We start from the raw sequence: 20,837 nt of genomic DNA, 5'->3' as shown, positions 1-20,837 counted from the left end.
TGTCAGTTCTTTCTCATAAACTCTTATTTGACTTTTATTCAACTCATCTACCTTGACATTAACGCTCTCCACAATTCTCTGCAATCTCTTGTTATAACATATATATGCTTTGCTTTCATTAGAATAATAAATAAATATTCCTTCATCACATCTAGGATCAAACTTGTTGGCCATTTGGAGTAATTTATTATGTGTTGCATTGATGTTTTGTCATTGATGTCAACACTAGATGTTTTGGATGCTTTACCGACACCCTTCTGGTCCTGGTAGGATGTATGGTTTCTGACTAGTTTCAATCCAACATGATCCGGTATGCTCCAATATGATTTGGATATGGAATTGGCTTAATCATGATACTCATATTCATATTCAGCTAGATGGTCTGATGATCGGATGCTATCTTGTTTGTTTGGAAGCCTGGCTTGTGGTTCCAGTGAGGGTTTCACCAACATAACTTTGGTGAAGATCTTTGATGATATGCATAAGTGGTGTTGGTGCAGCTTCTAGTGGAGATTCAGGATGCTGATGGTGATCATGTTCGAGACTTGGTAGATTGGGATCATTGCTTTAGAGTGTGGACCTACATTGGGTTCCGATGTTATCTAGGTTATGGACTAGCATAATGAAATGTGTGGATTAGACCTCTCAATGTATTTCTGGGATGTCTTATGAGTTGGATATTATTTGTTTGGTCTAAGGCCGACATGTTTTGTAATTATGTAATTGGTTTATTTTCTGGTGGCCGACCTGATTGTTTATGGTTGAGGGTTTGTATATATATAATGTAAGGTCTCATTGTATATCATCATGGAATGGGATATGGATATGAAGTGTAAGAATAATGTAATATCATTTAGGTAGATGATTCGGTCAATCATTGGAGATTGGGTTGGGTTTATGTAAGAGTATTTAGTCCTTCAGTATTGAGCTTAACTGAAATTGTACTCAAGCATAAGATATGCTATCTTTGCAGTTCATTCATTCTTTTGGATTGTAGTCTAGATTTCTATGTAGTCAGTGAGACTCCTTTTGTGATGAGCAATGTACTCTAGGCTATTGGCCTTTCCGCAAGTGCAAGCCCCTCAATTGTAATTCACATACTTACTATAGAAGTATTATCTTACTGTGGGTAGGCTTCCCATCATGATTTTTCGCTTTGCCGAGTTTTCCACATATAAATCTTGGTGTCGTGTGGATGGTATTTATTCTCTGATTATTGTTTATGCTTAATTGGTTTAACTACTATTTTGATATTTGGTTTAAGGATTTTGGTATTAATGTTTTGGGTTCCGGTATTAAAGTTTTAATTGCTTAATGTTCTGGTAATCTGTGATAACTGATTCATGACCCCCCCTCTTAGTTGTCTTCCGGTTATTTGAACTGTCTAACAAAACTTCCAATGAAATCATCTCTCCTGATAAAACATTTACTACCAAAGATTCTAAAATACTTAACTGTAGGTGTATTGTCAAACCATAATTCATAAGGTGTCTTAGCGGTTTCTCCTTTGATATGTACTTTGTTGAATGTATAGACTGTTGTGCTCACTGCTTCTCTCTAGTAGATATGAGTTAGATTAGTCTCCATCATCATGGTTCTAGCAACATCCAAGATAGTTTTGTTCTTCCTTTCCACAACTCCATTCTGCTAAGGTGTCTGGGGAGCAGAAAATTATCTCCATGCAAATATATAAATCAATAAAAGACCAGTTCCTTGATTCCTTATTGGTTTCATATCATTTCAAATGAAAAATCCTACATTTAACCTTAGAGATAGTTTTAATAACTTGTTAATGAAACAAGACCATCATCTCAAAGGCTTCCATATGAATTGCAATTAAAATGTGACATCCAATTGGTCTTACTGAATTTAACTTTACTTAGAAAGACCAATAAGACAATTCAAAGTTTGCCAACCAATCCTTCAAACTGATATTCAAACTGAAAATCAATCTTAATTACAACTGTTGGCATTATGGATGAATTGATTATGTGTTGCATTGATGTTTTGTCATTGATGTCAACACTAGTTGTTATGGATAGTTATCGGCAGACAGGTTTTGGTTACTGGTAAAAGATCTAGTGTTACAGGCAGAAGAGATTACCTGTTGGCCACTTTTGGCATGTTTGGATCTATGGAATGTGATTGGTTACATGTTCTACGTGCTTCTGGAGCATTTTTTGGTCAGTTGGTATTGGCTTGGGATTAAATACTATCATACACTCTGGTAAACCCTTACCAACATTGGTTTAAGGCTTTATCGACAGAGCTTTCACTGAGGAATCATGACAAGATGCATAAGTGGTGTTGGTGCAGCTTCTAGATGGATTTTGGGATGCTAAAGATGTTCTTTGATCGTGCTTCAACTACTTGAAGGCATTGATTTGGTATGGTGGACCTAGAATAGGTCTGATGCCTATCTAGGTTATGGATTGGTATCATGATAACGTGTACTCTACATGCTACCGAGATGTTTCTGTTGGCAAATGCACACTCCAATGAGAAATTGTAGGTGATTGAAGGTTTTGTCATTGATGGAAACCTTGCAATCATATGATACCGACAAGACAATATACCAGCACCGGCAATGACAAACTCTACACTGGAACACAGAACACCAACAAAGGAAGGATACCGACACCCTAGCCAACAGGAATTTTGTTTATAATGTATTTTGTAATTAATTGTAAAATCATTGTAAGCTGACATGGCGAGTTGTAATATGACTCATATATGTATGAGATCATTGTAGAACATTTTTCAATAATGTGATAGGTGAAATAAGGCAGACCTAATATGTGAATTATAGGTTAAGGGTTTATGTATGAAGCAGAGCTTAAACTAGTACTAGATCTGGCATAGCAGATGCTAATTTGAAGCAGTACAAGACATTGGATTTGCATAATCCATTTTGTAAGTTAGTGTGACTTCTTATTTCGTAATTGAGCAGTGAGCTCTAGGCACTTGGCCTTCCTGCATGTGCAGGCCCCTATTGTAAGAGTAATATTCACTTATTGGCCAGTAAATGAATATTGTGGGTCACAAATCCCACCGAGGTTTTTCCCACACCAGGTTTCCTCATTAAACTACTATGTTATGGTGTGCTTTTCATGTGGTTGTTGTTATTCTTGTTTACTGCATTATTCTTGGTTTACCGGTATATAGTAGTGATATACTTTACATGTTTTAAATCAAGTAAATTCAATAACCAGTTAGATACTGATTCACCCTCCCCTCTTAGTATCTTTGGGAATCCTAACAATTGGTATCAGAGATTGGTCCTCTATTTTCAAAAGCCTAACAGCTTGAGGAAGATCTTAACACCGGTAGAGATGGATAACTTCAAGAAACAATTGGAAATAATTCTTTTAGACTATGATGCATAAAAATTGAAAAATATCAAACTTGAAGATGATCTAAAAGCTGCTCAGGATATTATTCAAGCACTTCAAGAAAATCTTACCATTGCAAGAAATAAGAGAAGAGAACTTTTTGAAAAGATGCAAAATGAAAATGATGAAAATGAAACTCTTAATGATCTGGTAAACAAACTGAGACAAGAAAGTAGTACTACAAAGAATGAAATGTAGAATATGACTATGAGAGTTTGCAAAGAAATTGAAGATAGGAAGAAAAATGAAGAAGATCTGACTAGAAGACTGAATGATGCTACAAATGAAAACACAAGACTTAGTTATGAAAATGATATGTTGAAGACAGATCTGATGCATACACAAAATGACTCAAATGAACTTATGAGACAGAAAGGAATCTTGGAAAGAGAATTGGCTACTGCAAATCAACACAAAGAAAAATTCAAGATAAGCTCAGAAGAACTTGGTGACATGCTGAAGAATCCAAAACCTAATGGTGACACTAATGGCCTTGGCTTTGAAGTTGGTGAAAGCTTCGGTACTGCAAACACACATGATCATAGCAAACCGGTAAAGCAACCAAATGCTTATAAATTTCATGGCAAATGCTTTAACTGTAACAAGTATGGTCATAGAGAAAATCAATGTAGATCTAGAAATTATCAGAACACCAATACACCCACCGATCAATGTTCTAAATGCAACAAAATTGGTCATAATTCAGAGAATTGCAGAATGAATGTAAGATGTTATGTTTGTGGGAGATTTGGACACTTATCTAATCAATGCAAAACACAAACCGACATAGGATATGGGAAACCTATTCAGAAAAATAATGTGACTTGTTATGCTTGTAACAAAATTGGACATATTGCAAAATTCTGTAGAAGTAAGGTACCACCGACAAATAATAATGGTGCTTGTTTGAAAGGTAAAGAAAAGGCTGAAGAGGTAAAACAAGAATTCTCAAAACAATGGATCAGAAAGTCAGAATAGAATGTTGATGGGAATAATCCTCCACCAGTAGAATAGAGTAACACTCCACTAGCAGGAGACTCTTCATCTAACTAAAGAAAATTTCTTTGGAGGTTTAGCAGCTAAATGAAAAACATGCTATTATTCCCTCGGTTGATGGTGAGAAGTTGAGATTGCTTCTTTATTGGCAGATAAGTTAAGTTGTGACTTAACCGGCAAGCATTAAATGTGGTAGGTGAAGAAAATAACATTATAAAACAAGTGTTTTGGCTCCATTTTCATTTCACTGAGCATTCAAATCTTTGAAAGCGTGAAAATCCTGAGCAAACGCATTCCAAGCAAAGAAGCAAAGCAATCTATCAAATCTTTCATCCCTAAGGTAGATTAAGGTATTTATAGCTATGGTATCTTCATCTACTCCTGAATTTATTGCAAACCCTACTATTGTTGAAGTTATTAAATGCCCTAGACCCGTATTCCAACTAGTTCCCGAAATTGCGAAGAAAGATGATAGCTTAGGTGCATTTTCCCAAATACCTAAAGGGGTAGTATATGCTGAAGACCCTAGAATGTATATACATTGTCATATTGATGAACTAGGTGATGAGGAAATTAAGAATATGTATGAATCTGTGATTTGTGATGAATTAGAAAAATATCAAACCTGAACATAAGATAATAGAAACCCTAGGTTTCACTGAAATTCTAAGTATCCTAGATTTCCCCAAGGATATCATAAGGATAGTATTAAGCAGAGTACATGGTGAATTTTTCTGGTTGGACTCAGTTCATAAAATCACAAAAAAAGTAGTAAAGGTTGTGACAGGGTTACCCTCCACCAGCAACAGACCTGACAAAACTAAGAAGGTCTCAAATGATCTAGTGATAAACCTAACCGGTACAACATTTGATAAGAGATCACTAAGGGTAAACAATGTAAAGGATACGAATATCAGATTTATCAGTATGATCTTAGGTTACAAGACTACATGTGCAAATAGGTTTAACTCAGTTTCTCTCCTATGTATTAAGAGTGCCTATGATATGGTAAATGATAATGCAGGGATAGACATATGTGAATGGCTTAAAGATGAACTAATAGACAATCTAGCAAAGATCAAAAGGGAAAAGAAAGGAACATTTAGATTTGGAAATCTACTTGTTTGTCTGATGCTATATATAACCAAACAAGTACCCGGTATTGGCACCAAAGATTTTGGATATGATATACCGGTAGGAAAACAACTATCAAAATTGTTGAACAATATGGGAGAGAACAGGGAGAAAACCATAAATGAGTACTTTCAAGCACTAAAAGCTCAAATGAAAACAAGAGTAAGGTTATCACAAGCTATTGTGGATAAGTACCAAAAGGAAATTTGTTTTGTAATAGAAAAAGATGAAATTTGGATGGAGGCAGTTGTTCCTAGAACCATCTGGGTTACTGAAATGGGGTATGATATTGATGACAACATAATAGAAACCTATGCAAAAGCCCTCCTAGAAGCTCCTAAGGAACCTGAAGAAGAAGTATTTGGTAATGCTGAAACTATAGAAAGTCAAATTCACTCAAAGAAAAGAGTTAAAAGGGTTGAGGCAACTATTAAAAAAGGGAACCCGACAAGAAAAAGCTATTAAAGAAGATATGCTAAAGAAAACTAGTATAACTAAAGGTGAATTGGAAGCAATCCAACCAGAAACACACCTTTCACTGATTGGAACTTTTTCAGAAAGTGACATACCTATAGTATTCAAGAGAGTTGAGAGGAAAAGAAAACCTTCACCGACACCTTCTCCTACACCAAAAAGACAGAAGGAATGGGCAGTAAGGCCCCCAACAAAGAAATTAACTCCAAAGAAAAATAAGTTGACTCCTAAGAAGAAGTCAAAACAAACTATAGCTCATATTGATAAATTACTAAATGAAATTGCTGAGGATGGCAAGTTGAAGAATATCAACAAACTGTATAACACACTATCCGCTGATGACAAAGAGAGAGTAGAGAATAGTGTAATACTACACTTATATATTTTCAAGAAATTTTTTATGCAAGTTGTTGATGAAATACCGACAGATCTATATAACAAACTAGAAGCTAGAACAGTAGCTATTATTGAGCTAGATAAGAAAATAAAGATTGAAAAACTACTTGCAGTACACCCTGTTAACTCACCTGATGAGATAGATCAATTAATCTCTGAGGCTAACCGGTCAGTATTCTCAACTTCTCACTGACATGTAGCACTAATGGTAGGAAGAGTGAATCAGATAACAGAGGAAACAACAAATGTATGGGATATATTCCTAGTAGAAAAGGATAAACGGGAAGAATATCAAAAACCTAAAACCTTCAAGGTATATCAAAAGGATAGGGACAAAGGAAAAGGCAAGGTTGGTGGACCTCCCAGTATAAAGATAACAGACAACTTACCCCCACCGCCTTTAGATACTCCACTGGTAGACACTACTGAAAATCAACCGGCAATAGAGAGTATGAAGACAACACATGAGGACACAAATCCTGATTTTGAGGTGTTGTACACAATGAATATCGACACTCAGGAAGTCAACATTGTGGTTGATAAGGAAACAAGTGAGAAAAGAGATGTGGCAACTGAGCAACTAGTAGAAGACACAAAAATTGAGACAAATGCTAAAGATACAGTTGGAGACATTGAAATTGGGAGTGAGCAACAAACTGAATAGACAATGGATACAGGAAAAGTTGATAGCACTGGTGTGCATAATGTATCTATTGAGCAACCGACAATTGATAACAATGAAAAATCTGTTGAGATACCAACTGAAAACATTTCAAGAGTAAGCACAGAGAAACTAGTAGAAAATACAGAGTCAAAATAGAAAACCGGTAGTGGATACCACTGAAAAATCATTAGAGGCACCATCAGAGAAACCATCAGTAGAGAGTACAAAGAAATAGGTAGAACAATAGGTTCATTCACAAGTACATTCAGAGACAGTGCCACTGGCTACAACTGAAAGACCTAAACCTTTGGTAGATGTAATGCAGACACAAACTGATCCTCTAGTGAAAGAGGAAAGCAATGCTATTATCACCACCGACGGATTACAAATTGTGAAGATAGTTGGATAGACATCCGGAACCTCCATGTCTGAATTCAGACCAACAAATATGATAGAGGTATTGCTAGATTCAATTAAGAAAATAACAGATTGTAATGCACTAGCATATAAGGCTATTGATAACACCATACCAATTTTGAAGATGATTGTACCCAAGTGTAAAATAGAGAATAAATATTCTTTAGAACAATTAGACACTATAGCATAGGAAATAGGAAATCATCACAAGCATGATAAACATAATCATTAGCTCAATCACAAATGCGTTCATTGCAATGATCTAATCTTAAGCACACTCAATAGAGACATAGAAACAAAGCATTCAAAAGCAAAGATTCATGCAAACCAGATGACGATTTGGATGCTTCTTCCATGCGGCTCCATTGTTCTTCTTTCCTCTTCAAATAGGTTTGTTGTGGATCTCACCTACAAGTGCACATACAATTGAAAGCAAGATTGACATTGATGAAAAGCTCAAGAGTACTAGAAGCATAAATTCGATAGTCTGATAGGGATTAAGAATCAAGGGGGTTTGATTGAAGAAATTCATCCAATTTATAAAAGAATTGGAGAGATGACAAGATTAGCATGAAATAGATATTAGAAGCAATTGATTTCAAAATGGCAAAATTTAGTGAAAAGAAGAAGGTTATGACACCTTCTATGTCATGAATTATGACATATTGCCAATGCAAAGCTTAGAGAACTAGAACCCTATGACATCTTGCTATGTCAAGAGTATGACGCATGAAGCACAAAACTAGGGAGAACTAGAGACAAGTTAATTAGGTGGAAATTAAAATTAGGAAATTAGAAAATAGGTGGAAATTAGGAAATAGGAAAATTAGAAATGATGGAAAATTAGAAAATTAGGTAAATTAATTAATAATTTGTCATTTATTAATTAATTCACAAAAAGAGGAATAAGTTAGCCAATTAAATAAATATTTAATTGTGACAAGAAGACTTAGGATAAATAAATAAATTATTTAACCTAGAGGGAAAATGACAAACAAGATTAAATGAATAAATCATAAAAACTTAGAAGATTAGGTCTTGACAAAAGATAATTGATGTAGATTCGATTTAATCATGATTCTGACTTGATAAATGATTTGATTGATAAACAATTGAAATTGGTTGACAAATTGACCAATATTGATAAAGAGACCAAATTGATATGTGCCAATTGACATGATTGAAGAGGACAAGGATCGATGACAAATCGATCGCAAAAATGACAAGATTGACAAGAACAAAGATCGACCAAAATCATCACTGAAGATTGTTGTCGACAAGACCAAAATCGAAAGCGAGACGAATGAAGAATGCAGAAGAAAGACTCGATGCTCGCAAATGATAAAGACCAAGTGCGTGACATAGGAGAAATGTTAAAGCTACGCAAAAACCTAAAATAAGGCAATGCGCAAATGTTAAAGTACGATTCTGCAAGCGTTGACCATTTTTAGGTGTCTACATTTTGCACCTCTTTGAGACAATGCGATTTTAAGCATTGTTTCAAAGAAAAATAATAAAAATGCCCTAGACACTGACAATGACATATGCATGCCCCCTCGAGGAATTGGCCGGAAACATGCAGAAAAGAGGCCAATTGATCAATAAAAATGATAGGATCGAACGGATCGCCAAGACTGACGGAAGAAATTTTAGTAAGAAGAAATTAGATAGAGGACAGTTAGAGATGAAGGAAAACTTGCTTTCACATATGCACATAAGTAGGTGAGAACCTTTATTTTAATGTAGCAAAATGGATGCATAGCATCATGGCATTGAAGGCCAGAGCTGAAATGCAACCCTTTTTGCAAAAGACAGACACATTACAGACAAACAACAATCACAACCAAAAAGAAAAGGACCATGAACCATCCTGGTCACTCTAAATCACTCAGTGACATCATCGAGCAACATAGGAACATGATCGAAGCCAAAGATAAATCAATAAAAAGATAAGATGTACAAATTCCAACAAATCAAACAAACATCTTGATCTTCATTGTCAAAAGTTGAAAGTGCTAATGGGACGATCATGCTGTCTAGTTTCAGGACATGCGGTACCCCGTCTAAGACAGGACATAGTCTGGTTTCGATTATACCACACCCTGTATAAGACTCATGATAGTAAAGACAAGGACAAATGATGTTGAGGTTGATTGATATGACAATTTTGATCAGTTGGAATGTCTGGTTTGATGGAAAGAGGTTCATCTGTTTATGCATGATTTCAGTAAAGCATAGTGTATGATTGCGAGTCGTTGGATGTATATTCAGTGATCTGTCTTATGCACCAAGAGGATATTTATTGCAAAATGCGTGTTTTTGGATTTTGATGTTTTGAAATTTTTTGTTTATTTTTTTTCAGGACTTTATTTGACTTTTTAGGGATTTTTTCATGACATTTTTAAATTTTTATGAATTTTTTCGGGACATTATTCGATTTTTATGAATTTTTTCAGGACATTATTTGATTTTTTTTGACTTTTTTTCAGGACATTTTTCAATTTTTATGATATTTTTCGGGACATTATTTGATTTTTATGATTTTGCCCCCAGTGTCTAGCAAGGCAAGGAATATGATAGGTGAATAAATAGGCTTGCTGAAATGATCGTGGATAGAAGGAAGACAAAGGCCTTTTATTATGGAGACAATACGAATGTGATTTTCAAGGGCTATTGCGTGATGGGACAAAAGACTGGATATGACAATGTAAAGCAGTGACATGGCATGAGGGACATGTCAAGAGGTTTTTGAAACCATGTTTAAATTTTGCGTCCTTATGTCAGATCAAGATCAAGGAATGAAAAAGGGTGTATGGATAGTGATAAGATATGGATAGGATAAGCATGACCAAGAATGGATAAGGGACATGGACTGAAAATCGGGATAGGATACAGGATAGTGGCAGAAAGTTGCAATAAGCTAGGGAATATGGATGAAAGGTTGTAATAAGCAAATGGATAAAGACCAAAAGCTGTGAACAAGATGCATGATGCTCATGAAGATCCTCAGCCTTGTCAAGATCAAAGGTGGAAAGGGAAACTGGACATGAGGGACAATAGGATATGAAGGGTAATGACCTGGTATGATAGGATAATGAAGGGCAAGAGGATATGAAGGAAGAGATCTTCCCCCAAGTGTGGTGTGCAAGAAGTTCATGGATTACGCATGATGCCTGTTTGCCAGGTTTTCATCACGGTACTTGCCCAAGGCACCTGTTTGCCAGGTTTTCACCAGTGGATGAATTATTTTTCTTTCTCTACTTTTTTTCTTTTGTCTTTTTTTTTTCACTTTTTTTTTATTTTTTTCGTATTTTGACTTTTTCAATAGAAGATGGACACATGATAGGGGATGGAAGAAGGACTCAAGCATCTTTTTTGTTTGGATAGTAGCCTTGAAAAAAAAAAAGGACCATGACCTTTAAAAGTATGCTCAAAGACGTTGGTAGGATAAGGACATGGACAATGAGATGAAACTAAGGCAATGATTTATGCAAAGGATTGGACGAGAGGGATGGAAGGATGGAAAATATGCATTGGATAATGGATAGGGTATTGGAAGAATTGGGCTTCGGTGGATGGAAATGTTGGCAAGGTCGACATTGGCACACACCTTGAGGGGTGATGGACTGATGGAGGAAAAATGGATTTTGGATCTGGAGATTTTGATGAAGGAATAGCTTGGGATTTTGGGACATAAGGGCCCAAAATGGAAGAAGGAGGTGGTGGAGGAATAGACTTGGAAGGTTTGGATGGCAAGTTGGATGTTTCCTTTTGTGCTTCAAGGAGACGCTTAGGAACCCACATGGTTTTTGATTTTTCATGCTTTTGTGGTTCCTTGGAGTGCATTGCTTGCACAAGGGATTTAGGAACCCATATATATATTGACTTTGCTTTATTTTGCTCAGTGGGCCTTTGTGGCCTTTTGGATATTTCTTTTTCTTTATAGATCATATTGTTCTTTGTTTTGACATGTCGATTATATTGGACATGTTGATCCTTGAATACATGTGGATTGCTAGACTTATGACTTTTATACTTGGCATCCAAATTGCTTGGAAGAGGGGATGAATGTCGGTGTGGATGGGAATGATATGGAGGCATGTGGGATGGATGAAATTTACTCAAGGATGTGTGCCTTTGCGGACCTTGCATAGAGGATGAAGGGATATAAGGACCTAAGATGGATGGAAGGGATGATGGGGAAGGGATATGTTTGGATTTTGATGGAGGGATATCAACGTCTTGAGAGTGAGTTGTATAGACATGACCCTTAAGATCTTCTTTGACATGAAGGGATCCTTGCTTATGGAGATCTACTCCTTTTCCTTTATGAATATCTTGACTTGTAGGATACTCTTTTCTTTGGGAAGAAGACGCGAGTCCATTATGAGGTGGATATGATATGAGAGAAATAATGAGATCTTGGAGTGGATCGGATTGCACCAAAGTGGAAGAACCCATTGTGCATGTCGAGGGTTCATGAACATTTTGCACTGACACATTAGAGTCATGAAGAGGATCAGGATCATGAGGGTGACTAGGATCATGTAGTAGACATGGTTCAAGATCAGGCTCTTCAAGAGATGGAATGGGAAAAATAATGGGATCATCAAAAGAAATGCGATCTTGGAGTATATATGGAGCATTAAGACAAGGAGATGGAGGAACAAAAGGATCTTGTGGAGGATTTAAAGGAATAATTTGATCCTGACAAGGAGGAAGATCATTAGAATCCTCTTTAAAGGTGCTTTTCTCTTGACTTTTAATGGGATCATCGGAAAGGATGGAAGGGATATCTTGAATGTCAATGGGATTTGAAAGGACATTGTGTTCTTGGAATGGAAGGGGATCGTTTGGGATTGGATGGACTGGGATATCTTGATCTTTCTTGGGGAATGGAGTGTCAATAGGACTTTGGATAGGATGGACAAGAATAGGGGAATCATCATGAGTGTCTAGGAAGATGGGGTCCTGGTCAACAATTGGATGGGATGATAAGGTTTCAGGATCTTGATCTTGATCTGTTTTAAGACACGTTTCTTCATGCTCTAAATTATCCTCTTGACATGAGGTTGGAATTTGGATATGCATGGGGGATTCTGACAAGAGATCAATGTTTTGGCATGAAGGAAATGCATTTTGAACATTTGTGATGGATTCTGGCAAGGAATCAATGCTTGAACATGAGGAAGATGGACTTTGAATTGGGTCCTCTAAAATAGGTAATGGGAATAAAGTGCATGGTGGCATTGGGTCTTGTATTTCTGAAACACGACAAGGATGTGCATCATGAACTGGATTATCTTGGCAATCAATTATGGATAGCTCTTGGATAATTGCATCCTTGGGTGTATTGTTTGATGAGGACAATATGAAAGGTTCTTGTGAAACTTCTAAAGGTGTAGGGATAGATGCCACTGGAGAGTCAATTTGTTTATGGGGGGATGAGGCATTACTAGACATAATTGTATTATCTTGATCTTCCTCAAAGAACTCACTTGGTATTTTCTTTAAGAGCATTGCAATAAAGCCACCTTTCTTTCGAGGTTTTGACATGATTGGACCTGGAATTTGAACTTGTTTTTGATTTGATGTCATGTTTTGATATTGGACTTGGTTCAATTGTTCTGACATATTTGAAACTTGGCTTGGTGTGTGCTGCAACCTTTTTTTTTGAATGTTTGGTTGTAGTTGTTGACATTGATATGTTGATTGAACTTGAACTTGTTGATATTCCACCATTGGTTGGACTATTTGTTGACATTGTATAGTTGGTTGGACATATTGTTGAAATTGGACCATTGATTTTGTTGGTTGTATATGTTGAACAATTGGTTGAACCATTGGTTGTATTGGTTGAAAATCTGATTGATAGTAAACACCTTCTTGTTCTTGTTGTGGAGGCACATAATGTTGAAATTGATGTTGTCTCTTTTCTTGAAATTTTTTCATCATCTCTATTTGGGAGAGGAGAGCTGGTATGTCTGATCGTTCAAGAAGAGATCTTACATCAATTGGCTCAATATTTGGATTTCGACCTGGAAATTTTTGAAACATTTTGGACATTTGTGATCTATTCTTCACAATTTTTTTCACTCTTTGTTCCAACATCTCTTTTTCTTGAGCTAGTTTCTCCTCTAGTTTTTGTATTTGGAGACTTGTTTCATCATAAAAAGTTTGATTGATATTGCCTTGTTGTTGGGTTGGATAAAATTGTGATTGCATTGTCGGTTGATATGTCAAACTTTGTTGCATAATTGGTGCTTGGAATCTTGTTTCAATAGACATGTCACTATGCAAATGCAATATTTTTGGAATTTTTCAAGGATAATGTATCATATGCAACTAAATGCAAACTAGATAGACGAGCATGCAATCTATGTTTTTGGTTGTTTTTCAAGATTTCGACAAATTTTTGAAATGCAAATCTAAAAAGAGACCCTTAGGAAATTGAAATGATGTCTAGACCTCAAAGGACAAAAGGACCAAGTGACAAAAGGACAAAATGACAACGTCTCCCCTATATGCTTGGATACTAAGCTAGGTTTGACCAAATGACATTGATGACAAAAAGATAAAAGTTTGACAAGGTCTAGACTTCCTAACAATGACTTAGGGTTTATCAAAGATTTGAATTACTCAAATATGACAAAGCTTAGTTTTGGAGACTATATGCAAAAGGACAATTAATATGCAAATGACCCTAATATGATATGATAATGACCTAAACTTAATGAAGAGACTTAAGGTATGCAAATATGAATGTATGATAATGGTATGACTTTAATGCAAGAGGACACATGCAAATGGATGACTCTTATTGATATGCAAAGGAAGTATGACCTAGGTGAAACTTAACCTTGGTACTTGACAATGAACTTTGCAAAATGCAACCTAGGATGAACCTAAATGCAAGTGATATGAATGTTGAGACAAGACTTTGAAAAATGTTTGACAACCATGTTTGAAGATGTTTTGAACTTTTTTGGATGAAATACTCTTGTCTTTAACCTTGTTTTGAATCAATTTGCCTTGTTCTTGAAATGAGATACAATTCAACTTTTGACAAGCAAAGAATACAAGATATTTCAACTTAGACTCAAGACAATCATGCTCATTCACACATTTCTTATGGTAGGCAAGGACATTAGGTACTTGAGAGGTAGACTTGTTATGGGATTTAAGGAGAATACATAGATGCTTGACCCCACGGGCTCCCCTCCACGGAACTCACTTCTCAGGGCAGCCAAGCATTAGTCCCCATGGAAATCTCCCCATGGCGAACTTAGTATCTCTTCCAAGTATCCGAACTTGTCCTTCTCAAGCAACTAGAAGGGTTTTTTGGACTCTAAAAACAAGGTGTTTAGTAAGGATTTCTGTTAAGTGTTACTCCTTGATGTCACGCAAGCGTGATTGAGACATTAAGCCCATCAAGATACCAAACAAATGTAGTCACGCAAGCACGATTTAGACTAAGAGGCCCTACTTAGATGTTGATATGAGAAAGAGTTCAAGGGTCATCACTTCCCAAGTAACTGCAATTCCCACGTAACACTTCCTTCAAAGCTTTCGCCCATCAGGTATTTTTTTATAGTGAGTTAGAATGCCAAGGAATTCTAGCTGTACTCACTTTGGGTCATTCCCTTCTCACGATTATCACTTGCTTGCAAAAGCAAAGTGGTCGGGAAGACAGGCCCTCTAAAGGTGACACTCAATCAAAGACACGAGCATGGTATCGAAGATCTGGATTTCTGATCACCCTAAGAAGGATGAGAGCATACTCTCCTACTCCAATGTCACACTCAACAATCAAAGCAAAAACATGTTCATTCCAACCTATTTAGAAATCACTAGGTGCCTAATTAAAAATCACAAACACAAAGTTTAGTTGTAGTCCAAGGCAACCTGCAAAAACCCAAGTTAGAAGTTTGAGGTGTTTATTCTTTGACTAGCGAACCTGCATAAAGTATGTTAGTAGTTTGTGAAATAATTCTTTGTCAAGCGTTTCGCCACAAAGCTACCAACAATGTTAGAAAATCAAGAGAAATGAATCACCATCAAAATTAATCCATAAATTTTGTGATTCTTTGTCCTCTTAGATTAATCTATGTAAAATTTATCAAATTTACCACCCTAGATTAATCTAGATAAAATTTGCATGAATGCATGATTAATTTGCCAAGCTAAATTAATCTAGATGAAGGTTGCATGATTTTGTTTTTTGAAAATTTTGACCATTTACAGCAGCATAATTAAAAATGTCATAACTTCCTCAATATTTATCCAAATCACAAACCATAAGATGATCTCGAAAGGTAAAAATGTGATCTAATATACCCAGAAATCATTTATTTTAATTCTAGACGAAATTTTTTACGTGATCAATTGATTATGACTGTTTTTTTCTTAGAAGAAAAATCTGCAATTTCTCCACAAAAAAATCTGCAACTTCACAAAACATTCAAAAAGATATTAGATCCAAGCATGTTCACGTCGGGTTCACCAATTAATGTAGCATAGGAAATAGGAAATCATCACAAGCATGATAAACATAATCATTAGCTCAATCACAAATGCATTCCTTGCAATGATCTAATCCTAAGCACACTCTATAGAGACATAGAAACAAAGCATTCAAAAGCAAAGATTCATGCAAACCAGATGATGATTTAGATGCTTCTTCCATGCAGCTCCATTGTTATTCTTTCCTCTTCAAATAGGTTTGTTGTGGATCTCACCTACAAGTGCACATACAATTGAAAGCAAGATTGACATTGATGAAAAGCTCAAGAGTACTAGAAGCATAAATTCGATAGTCTGATAGGGATTAAGAATCAAGGGGGTTTGATTGAAGAAATTCATCCAATTTATAAAAGAATTGGAGAGATGACAAGATTAGCATGAAATAGATATTAGAAGCAATTGATTTCAAAATGGCAAAATTTAGTGAAAAGAAGAAGGTTATGACACCTTCTATGTCATGAATTATGACATATTGCCAATGCAAAGCTTAGAGAACTAGAACCTTATGACATCTTGCTATGTCAAGAGTATGACGCATGAAGCACAAAACTAGGGAGAACTAGAGACAAGTTAATTAGGTGGAAATTAAAATTAGGAAATTAGAAAATAGGTGGAAATTAGGAAATAGGAAAATTAGAAATGATGGAAAATTAGAAAATTACGTAAATTAATTAATAATTTGTCATTTATTAATTAATTCACAAAAAGAGGAATAAGTTAGCCAATTAAATAAATATTTAATTGTGACAAGAAGACTTAGGATAAATAAATAAATTATTTAACCTAGAGGGAAAATGACAAACAAGATTAAATGAATAAATCATAAAAACTTAGAAGATTAGGTCTTGACAAAAGATAATTGATGTAGATTCGATTTAATCATGATTCTGACTTGATAAATGATTTGATTGATAAACAATTGAAATTGGTTGACAAATTGACCAATATTGATAAAGAGACCAAATTGATATGTGCCAATTGACATGATTGAAGAGGACAAGGATCGATGACAAATCAATCGCAAAAATGACAAGATTGACAAGAACAAAGATCGACCAAAATCATCACTAAAGATTGTTGTCGACAACACCAAAATCGAAAGCGAGACGAATGAAGAATGCAGAAGAAAGACTCGATGCTCGCAAATGATAAAGACCAAGTGCGTGACATAGGAGAAATGTTAATGCTACGCAAAAACCTAAAATAAGGCAATGCGCAAATGTTAAAGTACGATTCTGCAAGCGTTGACCATTTTTAGGTGTCTACAGACACATTATCTAAATTCATCACCGATAACCTAATCAGTGTTGATCAAATAAATGAGGATACTTTTAAGGAAAGGATGATAAAAGAAAAAGAGAAATTCTTTATGGAAATTGTGAATAAGAACAAAGAGGAGATGGATACTCTTTTACCGAAACTCAATGAAATCATTTTTGACTTCAAGAAATTTCACAAGGATACATGCAAAACGGATGTATTAACAGAAGATCTTGACAATGAAATCAAAAAGACACAGGATAAGATTAACAATATTGCTGACAATCTGATTGGAACATTAGATTCATTTTTGGAATTAGAGAAGAAAATTGCAGAGCAGGAAGAGAAAATCAAAAAACTGGAAAATGAAAAACAAAGAATAAAGGACAAAGCAAAGGACTTAAAATGCAGACTTGGTCCAAGACTAGAGTATCTTATTTCTTTGAGAAAATAAATATTTGAGGCTCTGGTTCTTGGAATAAAGACACCGGAAGAGAAAATGCACAAACTCATTGGTACAATACAGAGAGCCCATGATGCTATAAAAGACAGTAACACATCGAGCAACGACATAAATTTAATTTCGACAGATATTTTTTCAAAGTGTAACCCACTAGTTACAAGAACCCAGGTAGGACTCCACTGACAATGAATGACAACCTTTGTCATTGATGTCAAAAGGGGAGTAGAGGCTATGAGAAAAATGATTAGTAGATGGCTCATCAGCTCAGGGGGAGCTCATATTTTTTTGGTAAGACAATTCTGGCAGACTCATTTTTGGATGACATTTTTTGGATTTTTCTCATAAGTGTTGCCATCAATGCCAAAGGGGGAGATTGTTGGCAAATGCACACTCTAATGAGAAATTGTAGGTGATTGAAGGTTTTTTCATTGATGGAAAACTTGCAATCATATGATACTAGCAAGACAATATACTGGCACATTAAACACCTGCAAAGGAAGGATACCGGCATCCTGGCCGATAGGAATTTTCTTTATAATGTATTTTGTAATTAATTGTAAAATCATTGTAAGCCGACATGGCGAGTTGTAATATGACTCATATATGTATGAGATCATTGTAGAACATTTTGCAATAATGTGATAGGTGAAATAAGGCAGACCTAATATGCAAATTATAGGTTAAGGGTTTATGTATGAAGTAGAGCTAAAATCGGTACTGGATCTGGCATAGCAGATGCTAATTTGAAGTAGTACAAGACATTGGATTTGCATAATCCATTTTGTAAGTTAGTGTGACTTCTTATTTTGTAATTGAGTAGTGAGCTCTAGGCACTTGGCCTTCCTGCATGTGCAGGCCCCTATTGTAAGAGTAATATTCACTTATTGGCCAGTAAGCGAATATTGTGGGTCACAAATCCCACTGAGGTTTTTCCCACATCGAGTTTCCTCATTAAACTACTGTGTTATGGTGTGCTTTTCATGTGGTTGTTGTTATTCTTGTTTACTGCATTATTCTTGGTTTACTGGTATACAGTATTGATATGCTTTACATGTTTTAAATCAAGTAAATTCAATTACCGATTAGATACTCATTCACCCCCCCTCTCAGTATCTTTGGGAATCCTAACAGTTCCAAGATGATTTATGGATTTGTTATTGTTGTTTTGGTCTTAAGCCGATATGGCATATCATTGTAATATGCAATTATGTAATGATCTTATTGTGATATCTTTTAGGTGGCCGACCTAACTGGTTTAGGTCTTAGGGTTGGTATAAATGAATGTAAGATCTCATTGTAGATCGTGGTGTGGAAATAAAAGATGTATCTTGGTCATGAACTGTAATATCATATGCAAAGGATTAGGTCGATCATAGGTGATCAAATTGGGATTAAGGAAGAGGTCAAAGGCCTCTGGTATTGAGCTTAAGTGGGACTGTAATCAAGCATGGTAGATGCTATCTCTGGCAGTTCACTTTATTGGATTGTTGTCCATTTATCTTGAGGTGGTTTTAACCTCTATAGTCAGTGAGACTCTTTTGTAATGAGCAGTATGCTCTAGAAAGTGTACCTTCCTACATGTGTAGGCCCCTCATTGTATCACATACTTTCTATAGAAGTATCATCTGACTGTGGGTAGGCTTCCCACCATGGTTTTTCCCTTTCTGGGTTTTCCATGTACAAATCATGGTGTTATGTGGTATGATTGCTTTGCATTGGTTATCTATTTAATTGTTGAGTTACATTGTTTATCGATATATGTGTCTACTGGAATTTGTTTTTGCTTTACCAGTATTTGAATGTTTATGTGCTTCAGTTTAAGGTTGTATTATGGATTAAATGTTATAAACAAGCTACAACTGATTCACTCCCCCTCTTAGTTTTTTACCGGTTATCCTAACAATTGGTATCATAGCTTTGGTCCTCTTTTCCATAAGCCTAATCGCTTGAGGTAGATCCTATGGCAACTGGAATTAATGACTTAAGAATAATGGAAAACACTTCAGTTAACAGAGACATTCTAATTGGGAAATTATCTTCTTTTGAGCTTGAAGAATTTGTATCTTTTGGAGCTATAAAGTCTGAACCTTCTTTTCATGCATCATCATCATCATCTACTGGAAAAGTGATTGGAAAGCCCTATATGCAAAAGAATTGGAAGACATGAGGAAAGAAGGTGAAGAACTTGAGCAACTTGAAGCCTTATTTGCTAGAAGAGTACCTAAAGGACCAACTAGAAGTAAATATGAAGGAAAAGCACCTTTTAAATGTTTTGCATGTAATAAGATTGGTTATTTTGCATCGAGATGTCTTGAAAGGAATGCAAGGTTTGAGGAAAGAATTAGGATTATCAGTAACCACTGTGTATGGGAAATGCTATGCCATGGATAACAGAGAAGTGCCTGTGATAGGCACAATGAAAGATGTTGACGTAAAAATAGCAGCATTCCCTGATGCCACTTACAAAATGGATGTTATTGTTACTGACACTAAACCTCATTATGGTATGTTACTTTCCAGATAGTGGGTAGCAGCAGTAGGTGGAAATGTTCAACTGGACTTATCCTATGCTACCATTCCAATCAATGGAAGTCAGGTCAAATTGTACAGAGAGCCACGAGCTCCTAGGGTAATTGAAAGTGTAGACCCTAGTATGCTCAACTGCATGATCGATATAGATCTAGATAACTTTAGGCTTCAACCAATTCTACCTCAACTGAAGAATACTGACCCTATTGTGATTGAATTACAAGTGCAACAGTATGGACTATGGTAGATGTATTTTGATGGAGCTTTCTCCAAGGAAGGATCAGGAGTAGGGGTTCTTTTTGTGTCCCCATCAGGTATAACTTTTAAATATTCATTTTTGCTAGCCTTCCAGTGCACAAATAATACTGCAGAATATGAAGCCCTATTACTGGGACTTGAGGTTGCAAAAAGGCATGGAATCCAGCTATTGAAAGTAATGGGGGATTCAGAATTGGTTGTCTCTTAGGTCAGATCTAAATATGCATCCAAGAATGATAGATTAAAGTAGTATAAACATGTTGTTTGGGATGTTATTGAACATTTTGATGCATTTTCTATTAATTGGATAGAGCGAGCAAAGAATATTATG

This window comes from Cryptomeria japonica, chromosome 2 (genome assembly GCF_030272615.1).
Source record: "Cryptomeria japonica chromosome 2, Sugi_1.0, whole genome shotgun sequence".
In the NCBI taxonomy this organism is placed as follows: domain Eukaryota; kingdom Viridiplantae; phylum Streptophyta; class Pinopsida; order Cupressales; family Cupressaceae; genus Cryptomeria; species Cryptomeria japonica.
Note: the sequence above shows the minus strand (reverse complement) of the source record.